Genomic DNA, 21,559 nt, shown 5'->3' with positions numbered 1-21,559 from the left:
GACAAACGCGTACTTTTGTCGGCTGTGGTGAAAATTTGATTTTCCAGATCAGTGTCATCTCTCAACTCTTGTCATCCTAATCATAGACAAAAAGGTTTAAATATATGTTAACACATTTTACACACTATTACGAAAAGTGATGGCCCAAACCATATGGATTTTTTTCATTCTGTGCAAGAAATGATCTTCTCAGTATTCCAGCGTCAAGCTCAACTTCATGTGCCATGTTTTTGCGCTAATTTAAACTTAGTCTCATCTCATCCGCCAGTAGAATCTAAAATAGTTTTCAGCATTTCCATGTGTTAAAACTAATAATTTGGTTCGTAATTCTAAGTCGATAAGAAACGTTGGAAATTCGTGCCCACGTCGCAATTCTGTTGATTTCATCCTCTGTGACCGAGTGCGTTTTTTTAAATTTGTCGACGTCATCAGACGTCATCAAATGTTTTAATTGCAGCTTGAACACCAAGTCCATTGCGTACCACAGTCTTAAGCTGAATTCAAAGCACTCCATGACAGATCATGCCGGGATTATCTTCTTGTAAAGCATAAAAAAGGAGGTGCAATTGTTTGGCGCAATTTGAATTTTGTCAAACTTTAAAACAATCCTCTTCTCCTAAACTAACGGGCACAATGACTTTAAAGGTATAGTGAAACGCCCATGTTGCAAAATCACAGAGATACAGTTGGTGGTCTATAGGCCTACAACAGTTATGCGGCAAAATTCTATCAAAACGATTTTCCAGGTTTGCGAATATATATTTTGACGTGAAATTTGGTTTCGCCATCCAAAGCTACAAGTTTTGCTGATTGATCGAAGCGACTGGTTGTCAGGCGGAAGAAAATCGCCGCCTAAAAGCAGGGCGATAGCCGGATGAAGTATGCACAGATCGTTTCTTTTATCCTTGTTATAGACGATAAGGCAATAATCGTTCTAAAATTGAAAAGAAAACGTAACAAACGCGATGAACGGTGCAAATAGATGACATATTCTATTCTCGCTAAGTTACTTCCGGGTATATTGCTTAACTTATGGCTCAATCGAGGTCTCATTCTTGTCCTTAATATATCCAATCATGAGATGTACAATCTATGGTTTGTATTCTGTGATTTGTTCATTTACATCCCCGACATGCATCGGCTGCTCTGATTCGCCAAAATTGTTAACGTAGTCATTGCCATTAGGCTTTTTACAAAGGCGTCGTAAAGTTCATACCGTCGTCGATCCGGATTTTTCAAGGGATAATTACCGGCACTAAATGATTTTTTTGGTTCGAACGAGCAATCGAAGCACAGAGAAGTACGTTTGGTTGTTTTATCTCGTTTCTAGTCGTGAATTTGTGCCTTTACGCGGTCTGTCCAGGAGAACAGACAAGTCGATACTGACCGTGCCTATGCTATTCTTATGCATGTGTGCATCATATACATTGCCGGTACCGAGTAATTTACTGATACGATTTACCTTACGGCAAAGTCCCCGCAAAGCCGACCTTCATTGACCGTGGATTTCGTTTAGTAACAAAGCAGACGGCGCTTGTAGCACAGTCACCTGTGCTCTATTGCGCTCTAAGGGACTGGTCAGTTTCTTCGGCCGGGGGGGGGCGGTGGATTATTTTTTGCCGACGTCAAAAAGTGGCTGACCCCCCTATTCCAATTTTCGAAAACAGGGTGACCCCACCCCCACGCGACAACTGTGAAACAAATTTGGACACAAATATATATATATATATATATATATATATATATATATATATATATATATATATATATATATATATATATATATTAATATATATATATGAATTTCAAAGTGTCAATCTTAAAGTTTGAATACAGTACATTTTGAATGAGCTGTGAATGTATTTCACACTTTCTATGCTTTACCAGATGTCCTGAACTGTTGTACAGAAATGGATTTCAATCATTAATATCAGAGAGGAAAAAGCAGTAAATCAAAAATTTTGATGGGTGTTAAGACTTGCCAGCCATCCAATTAAATCCCCGGGAAGCCACAGAGAGGTATTTTAGCCAAATCTGATGTGTGCAGTGACTGAGATGACTGTTATTTTGGTCATAAAAAAGCATCATTCTACAGAAACCTGAGACACAAAGGAAAACAGTTGCATCAATGACAACGAAAGATATATATCTTGTCATTTTTCTAACATAAGTCACTGTATCAAATATACATTGTGAAATATTTGTGCATGATGCTTTCTCATACTGAATTCTCATAGAGAGAACAGAAAAGTATCAGGAATTTGTCATGCTTTACATATGAAATGTAGATTTTATAACGGTACACTCTCACTTAGCAAACATCAAGATATCTCTGGCATATATCTCTGATTTATTAAAGTATGGCACCCGAAGGGTGCGGAGAAAAATATGAAACATCCTGATATCTCTGATATATATGTCTTGTACTGTATATCAAAGTCATGCACAGGAAGGGCGTGCTGAAAAATGTCTTATATATTAAAGTAATGCGCTCGAAGAACATGCTGAAAAATATTGAAAATACAGATATCTCTGATATATGTATGCCTGAAACTAGCCGTATGTTAAAGTTGGACGTACTGAAAAATATGTCTGATTATTAAAGTTATGTGCATATAGGCAATGATGAGCCTGTGTCGAAATTCAAAAACACGTACACACTGACCCCCCCCCCCACTATTGGGCATTTAAAAACATGGTGACCCCCCCCTATCACCAAAGTCAAAAATAGGGTGACCTCCCATGAATCCATCGGCCCCCAAGGCGAAGAAACTGATCAGTCCCTAAGTCTATATATGCGCTCCATACACATGTGTACATATGCCTGAGAAGAAGGCATATGTACACACGTCTGTGGGGCGCATATATAGACGCAGAGCGGAATAGACTACAGGTGACTTTACTTGTAGTATTCTTTTGGTCGAGCAATTCTCCAATAGACGTAGCGCTAGCGGGAAAGCCTGCTGGTGAGGAACGGACGGCTAGCGTGGGTTGCCCCATGGAGTACTTTGTTGACATGTTGTGTTAGCGGGTACGGGGCAGAGATGAGGGATGGCGTGGGGACCGCTATTCGATGTAAATGAATCCAGCTGTGACGTCAGAGTGTGCCAACCATGACCAAACTGAAGGCATGGCCAAAGCTAGTCGAGAAACAGAATGGGAAGTTGCTGTATTTCTTTGAACGAACTATACTGGAATAAGTTACGTTGGATTTGCATACCCATTGATAAACAAATCAATTACCATCCAACTGTCATACAATCTCGCAAAACATGCTTGCAGGCCTTACATTCATTGTGTCCTAAACACACCTTTTTCGTAGCAGAGAATAATCCCATTCAGAAGGAAAGCAATGTTTCTTTGTCGCATCTAGGAATAAATCAATCTTATGAGGGAAGGAAAAGGATATGGGAAGGATAAGGGAATTTGACTTCAATCGGAAAGACAACTTTATGCTGAAAATAATTTCTTTTCATCTTGTGTAAGTTCCATGAATTTTTTTGACTGCGAACTGCCGGATGTCAAGCAGCGGTTATCGCCCAGCTGATAATTATGCAAAAAAATCTATTCACACGTTCTAAGATCACTCGTCGCTTCTTCAGTTTCTTTTTTTTTCTTTGCGGTAGCTTCCCATCCGCTTTCTCGACTGTCTATAGCGTTGCCTAAGTTTAGCGAATTTACCCCGAATTGACCCCGTGCATGGAAATATGAAAAAAAATAGCATTCGCGCATACTTTTATGTAGAAATTCTGTTGCGAGTGTAACAATATTGCCACCCGGAAGCTAGCTAAATAGCTCAGCAGTACAGGTTGATTTCACCAGACCTTTAAGTTTTGCAAAACGTATACATTAATTTTATCAAAAATTTAGTTCGGTTATAACATTGCTTCGGAAATCTTTAAAATACGTCTTGTCCCAAAGGGACATTTCTTACCTCGTAATTTGTTATGTACGAATCACAGCTTAAGAATATATAAGTGTGCGAGGGGAAAATAATTTGTTTAGTTCTGCAGCACTACATCATTTTACTTGAGCTCATTTATTGTTCAAATACATAACTATACAACTCCAAGGCTAGATTTCTCTTACGAAATCTTACCCAACCTGTTGACCATATAAGCTATATAATCCCTTATATTGTGTTAAAAGATCACAAAGCCTGTCTAATGCATCTTCATTGAGGTGTATGTGTCTTGTAATTTTATGAAGCATCAAAATAACAGTTTACTGTTTGTCGCATGTCGTTTAACAGATCTTTGAGTAATTAGAATTACCTGACACCCGCCAACAGCTTTCAGCCTTACTCGGCCTACAGCTAATCGTAAAATGTTGAATATGTAGAGCAAACAAAATGAATGAGTAGCTATTTAAAAAATCATCTTCTGAAATATTGAATCGAATGAAATAAGGACAGTGCAAGTTGCAATCGCTGAGAAAGCTGAACGTCTAGTAGTGTGAACTGGTTCTGCGTTTTTCATTCCTCTGTGTCTCGTTTATTGACAGAGAATATCGGGAGTTAAAAAATCTGACGGTTAATACATAATACTTCGGTCTGCTCCTCTTAACCTTACCATTTGATTATTTCATGCTAACATGCAACATATCATTAAACAATCGACCTACACAAGAGCCTAAACGCCCTCTTAGAATGCTACATAAGTCGTATTATCATATGCGTCGTCAGTGCGTTAGACAAGTCATATTTGACCAACAGGGGGCGATGTTTTTGTGAGGTATCATAGGAAAAAAACATGCCAAGTGAGCGAGTTTAGAAACCATCATATAAAGGGGGGGGGGGTAGGAATGAAAACAAAATTGCAAGATCATGGCCACAATTTTTATTTCATCCAATACCATCGACAAAAACATATCTTCAAGCATACGATAAATGTGCATTAAATGACCCTTTAATAATGAATGGTGCCAACTGTACCTTTCTAAAGAATGTTTGTACAGGTCGTCTTACGAGTAAAATACATTGATCGCATACAAATAGGAATCACAACATCCTTAGAATGATCGCAAACCTTAATTTTAAAACTTACGTTCATAAATTGAATATATTTTTATTATTTATTTCAAGTTCAGGAGAAAAATATTAATAACGTTACTACGGGTAATTGAGTCCCAAAATTGGTTATCAGCAATTTTCATGATTTTTCTATTACCGTGCAGAATATACAATACGGAGATTAGGATAATTGCATACGTGGAGGGAACGTGAACGTATACTTCATCACTTTCTGCGCGTTCTTATCATGTCCTGATGATGTGACGCATTTTCTTGTCATTTAGCTGTTTTTGTCAACGTGAGACAGCAACTTTTCATGCACATATTTTCAGAGGCAAATTTTTACGCTCGCTTCATCTTAGACTTTGCGTTCAGAACTGCCATTCCTTTCGTTTTGTACCGTTGCTATTGTTTTCATCAATTGCAGTTGAATTTATAATATTTTAGTTAACGGAACGGATACGAAATTCACTACACAAAGCCTAAGTACCTCTTGCATTTGATCGTTGAATCGGAGACGATGGCACCCGTCGCAAACGTGCTGCTACTTAAATAAGATCCAGGCTTCTGAAACAACGTTTTCGTTTGTCTAACCACCATGGCACGGTAAGAAGTACTCTTGTATCTTCCACTCGATTACGCAATACATTGAAAGCTAGTGTACAATATCATTAGTAATACGCTTGTCTGAAGTTCTTTGTTGTAAGGCTACTTAGTCTCCTAACACCCTCTCTATTAAGAACCTTGACTATGAATTTTGTATTTTTTTTAAGGACAAGACAAACGTTACATGTAAAAAAACAAGGTCGGCAAACTCACCCTACGTCCCACATATGTGCAACGAATACAATGATCTACAAACATCAGCGTGCGTGCCGAGGCTTTATTGGACTTTTACATTATGCACGATCAACAATAATTCATGTTAGATTTTGAGAAATTATGTAACGTCAGTGATAAAATTCTAAACAACTATTTTTCCTCTGGAGAAGAAATTAAAAAAGGAAGATTATCTAGTCATTGGCTATACCTCCCCTGTTAAGCATTATTTTATTGTTATATGTTTTACGGTTCTTCCTGCTTTCTGCTAAGATTGTGTGGTCTTATTTTTATCAAGTTAATCGGTGAGATTTGCCAACAATCCTTTAACTACTAAATCTATAAAACATTTTCGATGGTGATTAATTAGAAATATTTCAATTGTGATCCAACTTTACATTACTCCTCATGATATTATTCTTGTAACCTCCATGTAATAAACCCAATAAATCATATTGACCAAACATTTTAATAAAATCAACCACAAAGGTAATTAAAAAGCCATACATTAATGTAACAACCAGGAACCACATAATGTAATAAACAAATTTACCATTAATGTAATAAAACTCAACCCTAAGTAATGAATTTGAACTTGTATGTTTATCAATGGCCTGATTAAATAAAATAAACATTAATAAAACTTGTGTAATGTTATTGAATACTTTCCTGACACTAGGTTCCTTTCCGAAACATAATATAGAATATATATATTGAGAGCTCTCTTAGAAAACGGCGAGATACCGAAAACGTTAGATAATGAAAGTGGAACAGTTTTAGACACTTATGATGACATAACAATAAAGCGTCAAAGTAGCTCGTCATACATTGATACCACACAGAGTTTACAACAGACGACTCAGAGCAGACAACAGAGAAACATACAACTTTACAACATAAACGTACAATAATTAAACTTATTGACGAGAACATATCTATATTTCGATCTAGTAAGCACTATACGAACACAACAATAGAATAAAATTAGACATTCTAGCATCCCCAGTGAAGGAACAAAGTGAGACAACAAAGGAATACACACAATCTATCAATTATTCCACACAATTTATCATCTTAAGATGAATTTGAGGCCACTGATGGAAAAAGTGCGGCAAATGTTCGAAAAAACAGCTTTAAAGGATCATAGTGTTATATAGTCTCTCCCATCTCTAGTAGAGACTGCACTGACACGACGATTCCAGCCGTGTGTCTCGCCGTGGCTAATTAGTTCTATACACAATACAACGAAATGTACACTTATACACTTTAAAAAGATACACTTTAAAACACACACAATACATTAACTGCAAACAGCTAAGATATGAACACGCGTGTGGAGTTGCTTTCCTTTATTACGATATTACATTTATGGATTTATTTTATTATAGTTATGGTTTATGTTACATTCATGGATATTAGTACATTTATGGAGGTTACAATTCTCTCCGGAATCTTCATGTCGATTTTTTGTCTATTTAAACATCCAGGATGTTTATATAGATGCTAGTTTTCACATTCGTACTAAAGTGATTTGTGAGAAACAAATAACCGGCATGTATACAAGCCATTCCTGGCATTGACAGTCTTCTATGAACGCTTGAAATGCTGAAATCATAACAAATCAACCACTTCACTGAATTCATATTTACAAATACAGTACATGATTAGTAGTCGCGCCAGCGGCTTACTGACTACGCATGCGCTTATTCATAATATACTATGCGAGTAACCGGAAGTGTACCCTTGTTTCTCAGTTGGGCGCCGCCATGTTTTTTTTTTGAGTACTCGTAAATAAACAAATACGAAACAAATTACTATGATATAACATGCCTTTTATAAAATATACCTCTTTTATTAGCCAGTAAATGTTATTATACACCTTGTCGCTGATACAAAGTATCGTTGATATAGATAAACGGAGAAAACTGTCGTGCATATGAACGGGGGCATACGCAAAGAATGCTGGGATGAATTATAGAAGAGCGCCCCCTGTGTCAATAATTAGATTCAAAAATTGCAAGTTTTTAGACGGAACGCTATAGTTTTCAGTTTGCAAGTGGAAGGTGGGCAGTGCGGTTACCATTGCAATGATAATTATTGCATAATACGTCCCTTGTTTATCGCAATAGGCTGTTATCATTGTAAAATTGCCAATTTTTGTCCAAAATTTTTACACGCTACAGAAAATCTATACCTGCCCTGCTGCAGCCTGTGCAGGGTTTGACGTCGTGTGTACGTGAACTGTCTTTCATCAGAGGGAAACTGGGCATAGTTGGCATATAAACGTTTATGAAGGTAACAATTACAGTTTATCATGAATCAATACAAATAACATTGCCAATCTTAACCCCTGGCGCGACACCAAGGGCGAGCCCTATATAATATTATTATATAATCAGATATATCAATCCACTCACCTAGCCTGGGTTATCAGAATATGTCGGCCACTAAGAGGTATAATACAAGGTAAATTACTCCTTCATTTAGGTTTCATTTCAAAAGTTGTGTCGAAAAAAGACTGTGTCTGTCTTTTCATAATCAACCTTTGTTCCTAAACTTCTCGAGTAAATTAATATGTTCTCTTTATTAACTCCTTCACTTGTAATCATCCCTTTATTTTTGACAGAGATTTCGACGTAAATTTCGTCATTTTTTAATCTACTGATGAGTACAGGTTTTCCTCTTCTGGATCATAATACATTTCTTGTTGTTGCTTAAGTCCAGTGTAACTTCCCCCATCTCTATGATCCGTAAGTTGACATACGAACATTCTACCGCTGATTCTCTCCTTAGTCGGTAAGATGTTGGTCTATTGTGATCATCTGCATGGCGTGCTTCATTTCCACCACAAGAATGTATTTGACCTTTAGTTGAGGGAAAAAATAATACTTTTTAAAGACCATTAACATGCGAGAAGGCAATACAGAGTGTTACCTTTTTAAAATATGCTGTTTAATTATGGAAAAATACTTACATTGTGTCCCGTTCCTGCTCTTCACTTCAAAGCTAATTCTACCTTCCATTGACATACTCTTCTGTATGAAAACAAAATAACGTAGTTAGGGCAGATATACGGAATGAAACAAAAGTGGAGAAAATGCTCTGATGTAAACACTAATTCGGAATCGATTTCGCAAAAACATAAAATAAAAAAACTTTCCTTTGTAGATGCAATAAAGTAATTTTAAGATATAGCGCTAGGGCAGATAACAGATGAAACAACAAAGCTAGGATTGTTCAGGAAAGATTATCAGGAAAGAAACCGTATATTCACAATGTAAGTTTCGGCTAAACCCTTCGTCTATTTGAGTATGGATGAAAAGGGAGAAAAGAAGCGGACGCGAAATACTTTAGACGAATAAGAGACAAACAACCAGTTGGTGGTGGTTTGGTTCTTTCATCATTGGACAAAAACTTGCGAAGGCTTTTGTTTTCACCTAAAAACTCCATTTTTGTCTTATTTTTTTCTTTTAATCGATGCAAGGTTTGACTGTTTTACGAGGTGTTTTTGTATAATGTTTGGTATGGTTGCGTCCCTTGCTTTTCGTTTCTTTAGCGTTTTTCGTGTAGAGAGTTTTGTATGCCTCAATAATGTCCCGTCTGATTCGCGTTTCATCGTGTTTCCTTTTGCGCATTTAGTTGCTTCATATTATTTCCTGTGAATTTACAACGATTCATCTAGCAGTTCAAAATTCCGGCTAATCATCTTATCATCTACCATTTGTTCTTTTCGACGTGATATAATTAGCATGCTATTTCATAGACTTTGGTGAAAGGTCAGCTTTCACTGTTGTGCAATTTCCTTATATCGCAAGCATTAATCACAGTTCTCATTATCTATTTGAACTTGTATATCATTACTGTAACAAAAGTTGATAGCCACTCTCAGTGGCTATCGGCGCGCTATCGGCGGATTTCAACTTATTAGACCAAGCCAATGTTCGCTGAAACTTTCCGCGACTTTTCCAGTGGCATGTCTAAGTTTTCATTATATTCCAAAGACCTGTAATGTTCTTCCCAAATTCATTAGTTTTGATTAAAGTACCTCATTTTGTTTTCTTACAAGTTTACAAATTTTCTTCTTAGCTGCCCTAAATCACTGTGCCTAAATCCTTGAAGCAGATCTTTTCAGGATAAATTAAAGTTGTTCCAAACTTCATAAGGTTCGTCACTGACGCTTTCATAGACCGGTAATTTATTTAGTATTAAAGTGAACAATATGCTTGCATACCTTCCTCATGCCGCAATGACAACAATACACTGTAACACGAATAACTATATATAAGCGTGTGACAATTACAATAAGCACAATGAGACAAAACTGGACAAGAAAATGGGGACGGAAATTCAACATAATAAGTATTCATAAATCATATATTGACGGAATTCTTAGAGCCAATCTGCCTTTTACACACGTTTATGTAGTATTCGTAACATGGTAATAACTCCCACATATTCAAAACACTAGATTGCAATTTTTATTTCTTATCTGCAGTCAAAAAAGAAAAAAGAGTAAATTGAGTAAATCTCAAATAATTTGTTCCAAATCGAAGACCTGACATAAATTAAAAAGGAACCTGACTTTCGATTTGTAAACATTACTGCTTAACAATTGAAATCGCTGATTGTAATTGTTTCTGTTTTTAAATTTTATCAGCTGACGCGAATGTCTCCTTTAAACAATTGAAGAAATGAGTTTATTTCGGAGTTCCGTAACATATGTTAATCACAATTTGCTATGATTATGGCAAATGCAGGTTCATTGTTTCGGCTAAAATCTGTATACAATGTACAGAGTGGTTACCTTTTTGTTTCGACAGGATTTTCTAGACTTTGCTAGCTTACATGAAAGATAAGTATGTACCTAACTACTTTTGCTTTTCTTGTAATGGCACATTTTCACACTTGAAATTAAGGCTCTTCACACAATAAAATCCCCATGAAGAGGAACAAAAAGTACGTAGAAAAATATTCTTTTTACAGAGGATCTAAACCCCCAAATTCATTTCGATCAACAATAAATTTAACATAATTATGTCTAACAGAACGTACTACAATCTCGTTTGGCCGAATTCTCTGTAATCGTAAACACTTGATCTTATCTATAAATGAATCTTGCCCTTATTTACAATATTAACTCTACATGGAAAGCCCCATTTTATCAACTTAATAAGGCAAAGACTGTAAAACCTTTTGTCGATGAGTACGTTAAGGCTTCAAAATTAGCCTAGATGAATAGTAAACTACCGACGTATCGTTAAACAATCGAAAGTCTAAATTGACGTCCCCGTTGTGAGTTCTACCATTACATATATCGCTTGTGATTTTGCATGAGAGGGTGGTTTCCAATTCTTCGAATAATAAGCATCAATATTGAAAGAATAATAGATAGAGGAAAGATTTAACAAAACGATAGCATTTATTTGTATAACGAGAAAATAGCAAAGGGATGGGAGAGAGTCTTATATTTTCGGGGCTTCGCGGTTTTGCCCATGATCCTGTACCATCTCTATGTCAAGCAAAGCCAGATGCATAACATATACCTACCTTTTACAATAGCTTCTAACAACGCAAACTGTAACTATTGTTGAAAATATTATGAACGATGTGATAGAAATCCGATATATAAAACTCGTGCTCAATATTGTATCTTCTGCCCCGCCTCCAGGGAGATAACTTTCTGTATTGTTTAATCCCTTGTAATCTTTATTTAAAAGAGAAACAATGCATTTTTTATTACGAAACCGTCTTTAACACTTCTCATGCAGATATACATACACTTCATCAATATTTACTTTGCCAATTTCGTTTTAATCATACTTTAAAAGACAGCCCTACTGAATTCATGACATTCTTGAATATATAACCTAAATTGCAAATTTGTGAGGGGGATTCTATAGAGTTACTAATGATGGCTTTGGAGCTAAATCACAGGTAAGCATAAGAGAAAAACAAACATATTAGTTTATTTAGTACGTAGAATCGACGATAAATTTGAAGATTGTAAGATTTAAGCAGTACTTACTTGTAAAATAATTTCAAGCTTTAAAAATATTTATATTATTTAAAGAGGCACTCCCACTTAGTAACATTTTTAAAACACATTTTTTTAATGCCAACGGTCGATATTTGACGTGGGGACTGCGCGCGGATTGCGAATTATCGATAAAAGCATGTCATTCCCCGAGCGTATTTTCACATCCCGAAGGTTTACGATCGTTTATGATTTTGACCCGAAATCCCCCGAAGGTTTGTTGTTGTGTTGATTGACGATATTCTAGGGAGTCTACAATAAGTTCGAACGACGCGATTAATTTATTTCCCACTGCAAAGACTTTGTATACAGCATTATCCCTTTACTTCAGGTAAGTTTTTTAAAACTTCTCCTTAGTCTTTTTTCGTTTCATTATTCTAATCCGTTGTATTATATTTTTAATCAATACCACATAAACATCAGTTTTTACGTGTCAAATATTAGCCGCCTCCGATGACTACATTTTGTCGTCTGCCACACAGTACGCCGTGCGCGTGGTATGCGTCTATGCACACCATGCGGTGGCCGCTATGTATCAACCACACATAACAGTGCTAGTGACCTATGCGAATTCTTGTGGAATCATCAAAAATTGTTTTTCGTTTATACGCCAAGTCAGTAAGACTCAGCTTTCTCCCACGGAACATGACCGATCACCGACGCATATTGTGGCGTACAGCAGCGTCAAGCATAGACTCGTACTCAATAGCTTAGTTGACAAATGGCCCCAGTGCCGAACGTTCGATGTTCGGAAGCTGAATTTAGGTGGGCCACCGGAATTCAAACTTTTACTTTTTTGAAGACATGTTTTTATCGATATCTCGCGATCCGCGCGCAGTCGCCACGTCAAATATCGACCGTTGGCATTAAAAAATGTGCTTAAAATGATATTAAGTGGGAGTACCACTTTAAGTGGTATTAATGCGTTTTTGGGAACAATATCATCTATTTTCAAAAACATCACATAAAGTTAATTTTACAAAGTTATGTATTACCTTTCACCGGCTCACTGCAGTCTATTCCATTCCACCCTTCAACACAGTAACATGTGCCATTCTGTTGGTCGCAGTGATGCGTTGTATTTTCTTCGCAAATGCAATGTTCCTCACAGTTGACGCCGTGCCATCCCTCAGAACAAGCTAGCGAAATAAATCATTATGTAGTGTGTGGAGAATTTGTATTTTGCAGACACTAAACGTCAGCACCTGGGCCTTCAATACCTGCATCTTCCCTGAACGCACCGTTTGCTTCTGTACCTTCGTTAGATACATCTTTTATAACAAGGCAACACTTCTCAACTCTAGCAATCATATGAAATAGTTTTGTTACGTCATATTTTGTACGAACAAAAAGATAATTAAAAGCAAATATATTTGTTTACATAGAAATAGCTTAATAGCATTTTTACAAACTAGATGTTAACGTTGAATGAACAATCATACTGACGTATTTTCATTGCATGCCATGGCCTTCTTGCACCTTTAACCTTTCACAAACACTGAATCAAACCACCTCATACTATTGTGCAAGTAAAACTAAATTTTCTTTCAAATTATAACTTACATGATTGCACGTTGTTCCAATCCATCCCGGTTTACACATACATGTGCCGTCAAGGTGATCACATGACAACGTGTTATTTGTGTGACATCGGCATTCTTGGCCACAAAGGTATCCGTACATCCCGTACTCACACTCTGCAATCGATATGAATGAAACTGTAAATGGGTAGCCTTTTTTGCCAATATACCTTTAGTTTCAGTAAACAGAACGAACATTTTTGAAATACAGTGTGTCTATCGTTATCATTATTTAATAACAAGGTGTGCACGAACGTCCTCGTGAGTTGTTTTTAAATAGCTTCTACAATGTGAAAGGATTGGTTTCAATGTAAACTGCTGAAAATAATCTGTAATATGTAGCATAAAATGGATTTACACAAATTTTCTTAACAAATACAGGTATGGAGACTCGACATTTTTGGGATTTGCTCTATATACAAATTTTGCTACCAATGAAATAAATCACCCGATTTGTAACTTTATTAAAAAGTCATATTGGCCACCATGCCCTTGTTATAGCTTAAGGAAAATCCTACTTTCCACAAAATGAAACCGTACAAAATGTAGTTAACCCACAAGCTTCTAAATAAGACCCAAAACTGGTAGGCAAAAGGAATATCCTATAGACTTGAGTGTTCGATATCTATTCCCAGGGCGCATTCTATCGATTTTACCACCATCTTTGTTTTGATACTACATGACTACAAAGTTGCAAAGTTATAACTTAAAAAGCTTGCCAATATTTTTGTGTCCTCAGTGAAGAGCCATTATTGAATATCATAGTTACTGAAATTTATGCTTATCATGTAGTAATCCGAGAGATTACTTTTACTAAGTGGTGTTTCACTACCTATTGAGCACTTATATTTTTGAACTGTCCGTGTCCTTTCCGAACAGCTAAGTGTTACTCGATTTAAGTTTTGTAGATTATCGTCGGGCTAAATACTGCAAATAGTGTCTTTTCTCCATTACTTAGCTCATGCAAGTAGCATTTCAGTAAACTATTAAATATTAACATGATAATTCATCAAGGGAACACGGTACCGAGAGCAATGTGTTTTCTTTATCACAGAGGTAACTTCTTGAGAAACATTTACAGAAATGGCGACTCTCGCAAACTAAAAGTAGTTACCATGTGATTACTTAACAAAAATAGTTGTCTTGCATCGGCGAATTTAGAACCAATGAGAGCACAGCTTGAATCACCATCAGTAGATACATATTACGCAATTCAATTTACAATGTGTTTTGTCAAGTCATGACTTACTTTGATTGCAAGTTTTTCCAATCCATCCAGGTTTACACATACATGTGCCGTCAAGCTGATCACATGAAAACGTGTTATTTTTGTGACATTGGCATTCTTGGCGGCAAAGGTATCCGTACATCCCGTGCTCACACTCTTCAATCGTTATAAATGAAAATATGAATGGGGGCTCTTTTTGAACGTGAAGAAACTTTAGCTGAACAAGAAAAGCATTAATTTCCGAAATATAGTGCATTTTTGTTATCATTACTCAATAACAGAGTAATCACCTAAGTACTTGCGAAATGTTTGATGAACTTTAACTGTCCGATGGAAGGATGTAGGGCATTTACAGACAGCCTTGATCAGAGTTGTAATCAATAATCGAAAAAATATGGTTAACGCCAACAACGCGTTTAACGAACGATAACAGTTGTAACATGAAAATAATTCATATGAAATTGCCTTAACAAGTTATATTAAAGGGATAGTAGCTGTAACTTTTGAGAATATTTTCACTATTTTTGTTGCACGTCGCGAACTATTCACATGAATAAGCATAGTGAATCATGAAGAATCACCTACTAATTGACCTCAGTGCGTATAGTGTATCAGTTCCTCGTGATAAAGAATGTTGACGAAGTGAATTTCTTGACGGAGAGAAATTCAACGATGTTGACACACGGAATGCAACGTAATCGACTTTGTACGCATGTGCAAGAGAAGTACCGCACAGTTCAACTCTGGTTCAACATGGCGTCCACACCACAGCGCAAGCGACCAGTGGGGTCGACCGAACAATGTATCTGCCATTCACATTGACAGCTGGAAATATAACTGACAGTTTGGCAATATCCGATCCTTATCATGTCTAAACAAGGAAGCCTATTCACATGTCCACCACTGTGTGGCTATGCGATGTAAAATGTTTATGTTAGCCTTCACAGTCACGACCCTTGAACATTTCGAACGTGAGAGACCAAATTGAGTTGCGGGTAGCTCTGCGTAGCAGGGCTGTGTGTTACCGGCGTTATACGGCCTCCCACGAACGCTTCCCTCGCATAGAGAGAGAAAAGTAGGCTTTGCGTAAGTTTACAAGCGCGGCTGAGCACATCGTGTACCTAGGCGAGGTGGGTGTGCTCGAAAACGAAGATCAGTGCAAGTTTTGGATTCAAAATCGGCCGTTTTCGGCGGAGAAACTGTGCGCCGTATTTCCGAGGAGCTACCAGCGGTTTTGTCTAAGGCAGTCTGCAGGGCTGTGGTGGGAGGCCGTATAACGCCGTAACACACAACGCAGAGCTAAGTTGCGGGTAACTGGGTAAAATTTGGTCACTTATGTAAATAAATTCTTCGCATGACTTATAGTTTGCAGTTATGTTGTTTTTTTTCATTTGCGAAATAATCTTACTTCTGTAACCATGCATGTACACTTGTTTTGTATGTTGTCATATTCAGATATTGGTGATGCTCGCGACGGAAGTAAATTTTTATAAGAATGCCCCCCCCCATAAAAACAAACAAACAAAAAACATGCATTTAAAAATAGACTGAAATAGGCAATACTAACGATGGAAATGTCTAAGGTACGAAAGCGCCTTTCAGAGTGATTGTTTAGCCAAAATGCAAACACTCTTTCAGGAAAATAAGCTGATGCAATATGTCTTCATGGTCCTAACCCATAAATGAATATTTCGCGATGTAACCTTTTTTGTATCATTCTTTTTTCTCAATCCTGTAACCATGTATATATATATGGACATGCTCATTGTCCAAAATAAAGAATTAATAATAATAATAGCCGTACACATCGCGGACGGCTGTACACTAAGCCACAGGCTCTTTACTCAATGCAGGCGAACAGCTAGCCATCACTGATGCAATAATTTTTTTGTATTTTCTTGCATTAGTGACGGTTAGTGGTTCGCCTGCATTGAGTCACGAGCCCGTGTACTGAACAATCATTGATGGTGACCCGGGCTCCGCGTCCGACCTCGCTCGCGAACTTTCACTGCTCACTGTACTTGTAGTGGTCGCTGTAGCAGAAACAATGTGGTACGTTTACATTTATTGGTTTGGTATTCAGGAAACGTAACGAGAGTTAGCAAATGTAATGAATCAACTACAAATACCACCAAAATTTTGTTCAAAAAGAAATTCCTGCGGATCATGTAGGTCAACGTCAAACGTACCTACACAACTACTGTCCTCGGGCCTCGAGTGTAGGCCGTTCCTGATCCTGTTAACTTGCAGTACGCCATCGCATCGTCACCTTTACGTTGAACTAGTTGACTTGTTCGCCGATAAATGACAAAGCAAACTGACCGAATTATGCATGCACTAGTTTTAAAATTTGCAAAGTTGGTAAAGAATAGTTGGTGGAAAAATGCTCTACGTTTCAGGCTTTTTGACACGGTGACCGTGGTTTCAGGCCCTGGCGCTAGCTCGCGCGATGCATCGACTGCCGATGCCGGGTCCGGCCACTGGGCATAAAAATCACCTTTTTTTTACTCTGACCTAATGCATCACCATTTGAAACGTAAAAAGCATTCTCATACTCAAGCAACAGAAAAAGTAGTTTGGACAAATAACACTCCAGATTAAAACGAACAGTGGTGTACATCACAATCAAAACAGATAAACATGTGCGTAAATGGATATAATTACGACACTCTCAGTCTCCATTGTTACAGTGATCATGTTTAAAATCCCGCTCTCGCGTGGCTAGTGATATCATCACTCCTTGAGCTAGTCTGGTTCCCTGACCATTTCCCCGGTAGAGGGCGTGGGGAAAATATAGGGTCAGGTACCGGCTAATGTAAACATGGACGCTATTGGGTTAAAATAAAACAAGCTGTGATTGGATGAAAGAAACACTTGTAACTTTTTCTCATGTTTCTTGGGTTTCGCACTTTCTGGCTCACTTGACACCAACTTCTTGTTTGTACCACAAAGCCGTGGAGGTAGAAAGAAAGACTTTTTACCTCCATGATTTAGCCACTTTGATTTAGCACACCTCTTGATACTTTTAGAACGTCGACATGATGCCTGGCATTTTTCACGAAATTCGGACACCATTCTATCCATCGAAATCAATCGTCGTTCACAGTTCCAACAAAGTTTGCTTTCAATTAGCTGTGATATCGCAGCAGTACTTGTGGCGTGTATCGAACGTGCTCTGGTCATTGGGGTCACGCCACAGTCGGCGATGATCTCATTGACCCTAGCGCATTCGATACACGCCACAAGTACTGCTGCGATATCGATATCACAGCCAGCCTTAATCACCTCTATTTTCCCGTACTTCTGGATTAATCCTTTCAGTTTATATTTCCCGTCTCGTGTGCCACTGTTTTTGGTTCGGATACCAGTGTTCGAACATAATTCTGATCCAGTCGAATTTTGACCGGCGTTTTCATGGTAGCAGCCATATTTGTTGCAGCATGTTTCTGTCAGGTGACTAACCTCCGCCATCTTGACAAAATTCTGTTCAAGATGGCTACCCGGTACCTGACCCTATATTTCCCCACGCCCTCTACCGGGGAAATGGGTCAGGGAACCAGACTATCCTTGAGCTCCATACCACGTGATCGCCTAACATATTGTAAACACCAGCGCCGTGCACTTCGCTTAGCGGCAGGCCAGCATTACCGTTCGTTATTCACAATCGGGTTTTAGTTTCGACTTATTTCCTTGTCAATCGACAATTAGGGTGGGATAGATATAATCTACCTTGGTTTTTATTATGTAGTCGGGCGGAAAAACATGGTTAAAAGTTACCGCTACTATTCCTTTAACAAATACAACAAGCGATCTAGAACTTTTACAATTTGACTCTCACTACGGAATTACAGCCAAGAGACAAATACATATTATGAAGTTTTAAACTGTACATTTTAAATAAATATTGCCGCAATGTTTGTTGCGATACTGAATAAGAACTGCAAAACGGCAAACTTTACGTTTCAAAAAATATCTGGTTTTATTGTTGCCTTTCGTGTCATTCAAAGTGGCAATCGATTCTTTCATATAATAGACAGCTTTTGAAACTCTGCATATCAGACGGCATGTCTGACAGATGTTTCATTTCCATTTCAGCCGTTACGTTTGGAATTACCGAAACTCTTTGTAGAACACTAAGGGAGGTTATCTCTCCTTGCTAAAATTCTGTCAACCTTGCCTTTTCTCTGAGAATGATCTCATGCAAGGAGCGATACTCAAGCAAACTGTAAACAAATTTCACATAATATCTCACTTTGACTACACACTGTTCCAGTCCAACCCGGTTTGCAACTACACGTGCCGTTCTGATGATCGCATGACAACGTGTTTGCCGTATGACACTGACATACTTGTATGCAATTTTCTCCATACATGCCTTGCTTGCACTCTGAAATCGGTAACAAGAAGTGTAAACATGATGGCTTCTCTGTTCAGGGGGATTTTGAAATTTCTGATGGCAGTAGAGAGGATTTGGAAGGTATGCACAGCGTACGGTGGTTCTGAAAGTATTTTGTTCCCATTTTTCACACTTTTAGATTCCACAGTTTGGTTTGTTATTCATCAGAAGAAGAATCTTTTATTCATCAATGGATCCAGTGTTAATGGTGTTAGTGTCATTTTACAGCCTTCAGGATTTTTACATATTAAAAAATTTAAAACAGTATAAATGCAATTGTGTTTTCTTGATAAAAACAATACGTAGACCATACAACAGGGACAGAAATAATATATTCATATTTCCATTCCATGTAAAAGGTACAATTTCTTGTTATCTCCGTACAGTATGCTGAAACACATAATGCAGACTGTAAGCACGCCTTATGGATGTACTATTGTTTATGATCTGAACAGAGGCAAACTTAAGTTCGGTTATCAATTATACATACAATTGCACAGTACACATACACAGACAGTGTTGTCAAAATGAATGCTGCATAGGTCAGCGTGCCATTTGGAGTAAAACAAGCACCTATTGGATGTGCTGATCAAAAATACCGTCAAAATTATAAAAACGTAATACTGACAATAACATAACAACCACTTTTACCTGAATTCTCAACACTAAGCAAGAGATATGAAAAAATAATGTCAATAACTTCTTATCAAATAACGATAAGTTTGTCCCATTGTATACGACAAGAAATCCACACGTGAATGTAGCCCTGCCCTGTCCCTTTAAGTCTGACAGTAATGAATGCACACTGGTAAAATACGAGCAAAACGTTAAGAGAACTGTAATCTATTGAAAGCTTTGTATATAGTCATGCACTACAAGTACTTTAAACATTGAGATCAGTACCATCCAGATGCTGCCACATACCTGTGGTAACAACATTGTCACCTTCACACTAGTGTATGCAGCTCTGTTTGATATCAATCTTGTACACTCATCGTTGTTAAATCCTTCACTTGGGTAACGACAGAGGTAAACTATTTTGATTTTTTTCTAATGAATTAGAATCGCCCTTGCTTTTTAACCATCCTTACCAAAAACAAGAGGAAAACTCTGAAACAACATAATGTCTGAAAAGGGGAATAGGAATAAAATGTGTGAAATGAGGATGTCTGATAAATAATTTTAGATACTGGTGACGATTGAAAATAATTAGAAAACCAGTTTTAAAAATCATATTGGTAGATGTGTATGATCTCTGATGAATAAAATCGAACATAAGCTTAATAAATAAAGTTGCATGTGCCCTACGCATTGTCCTACATTTGCCTGATATCATGCAAACATAAACAAGCTGCCAGATGAATGATTTTGTTCAGTCGTAGTGAAATGCTTTAAGCGTATTACCACAGTATGGGTATAAACATTCAGCACTTTTTAATATGGATTGCTAGGCTGAAATAAACGGCAAGCAATAATTAATATATACAGAGTTTGTGTTGATAGGCGAAACACTAAATATTTCAACATCATAGGCTGTAAAACAAGAGATTGGAAATGATTCAAAGAGCAAAAGACTAAAACAAGATATCAAAATTGCAGTTTCATATATTAACGTCAAATGCTTGGACATAAGAAAGTGAGGGATTGAATCTTTTGATAAAAAGAGGGGAATTTGAATTTTTTAGGGGTATTCAGGGGAATATCACCGGCACCTCCTCCCTAGCATTAGTGAACGCAGCCTTTTAGTATTTAGTATTAGAGATAATGTCAATGTAACATTTATGTATTGTCAATGTTGGTCACGAGACATAATTGTGAAGAAAACTGACCTAGCGAACACAAAGTATAAAGAAGTCCTTTATTTTCAAGATAGGCATAAAGGTATCGCTACACAATTGTATCTTGTTGATCTGGTATCGATACAGTACTTTATTTCTACTGAAAGTAATTTGTATGAACGGATTGATATAAAAATAAGACATTCACAGAGACATTTCATAAAACTAGGTCATGTTTGTCATGTTGTGCATTCTCGTTCAAACGTCTCAAAGGTGTCCTTTGGCAGATTATTAGACGTTTATGAGTATCTGAAATTAGTTACAAATCACAGTATTTAGACCTACCGTTGAAACATTTTTCACCCTGCCATCCATCTTTGCATGTACAGCGACCATCTCTTTTGTTGCATGATAAAGAGTGACCTTGATGACACCAGCATGGTTGACAGTCATGGCTACAACTGGTGCAAATATCCTCAGCAAATGTCCATTCAGAACATTCTAAAAGAAAGTAGATTAATACACGTAGTTGACAGTTTACCTGGTAAGGAAACGGACAGAAATTACGAATGGGCAGGCAAGTGTTTCCAAGAGCTAGGGCTTCATTTTTGCGCAAACGTTTCTAAAGGGTCATGATTGTTGTTATTTATTGTACGTATTTTGGAGTGGATTCAATATTTTAACCGCAGATAACAAGATTGTGGTTGACGTGG

General features: G+C 37.3%; 1 protein-coding gene across 1 annotated transcript in view; it reads right to left on the bottom strand.

Moving 5' to 3' along the window:
* Positions 1-21,348, bottom strand: part of LOC139116701 (uncharacterized) — a 125,722-nt gene extending 104,374 nt beyond the window's left edge. The window contains exon 1 of the mRNA XM_070679295.1: positions 21,192-21,348. The gene's annotated coding sequence lies outside the window, so the exon portion shown is untranslated. The remainder of the gene's footprint in view (positions 1-21,191) is intronic.
* Between the last annotated feature and the right edge of the window lie 211 nt (positions 21,349-21,559).

Source organism: Ptychodera flava, chromosome 18, assembly GCF_041260155.1.
Source record: "Ptychodera flava strain L36383 chromosome 18, AS_Pfla_20210202, whole genome shotgun sequence".
NCBI classification, from domain to species: Eukaryota; Metazoa; Hemichordata; class Enteropneusta; family Ptychoderidae; genus Ptychodera; species Ptychodera flava.
This window is presented reverse-complemented; position numbering and strand designations above follow the sequence as displayed.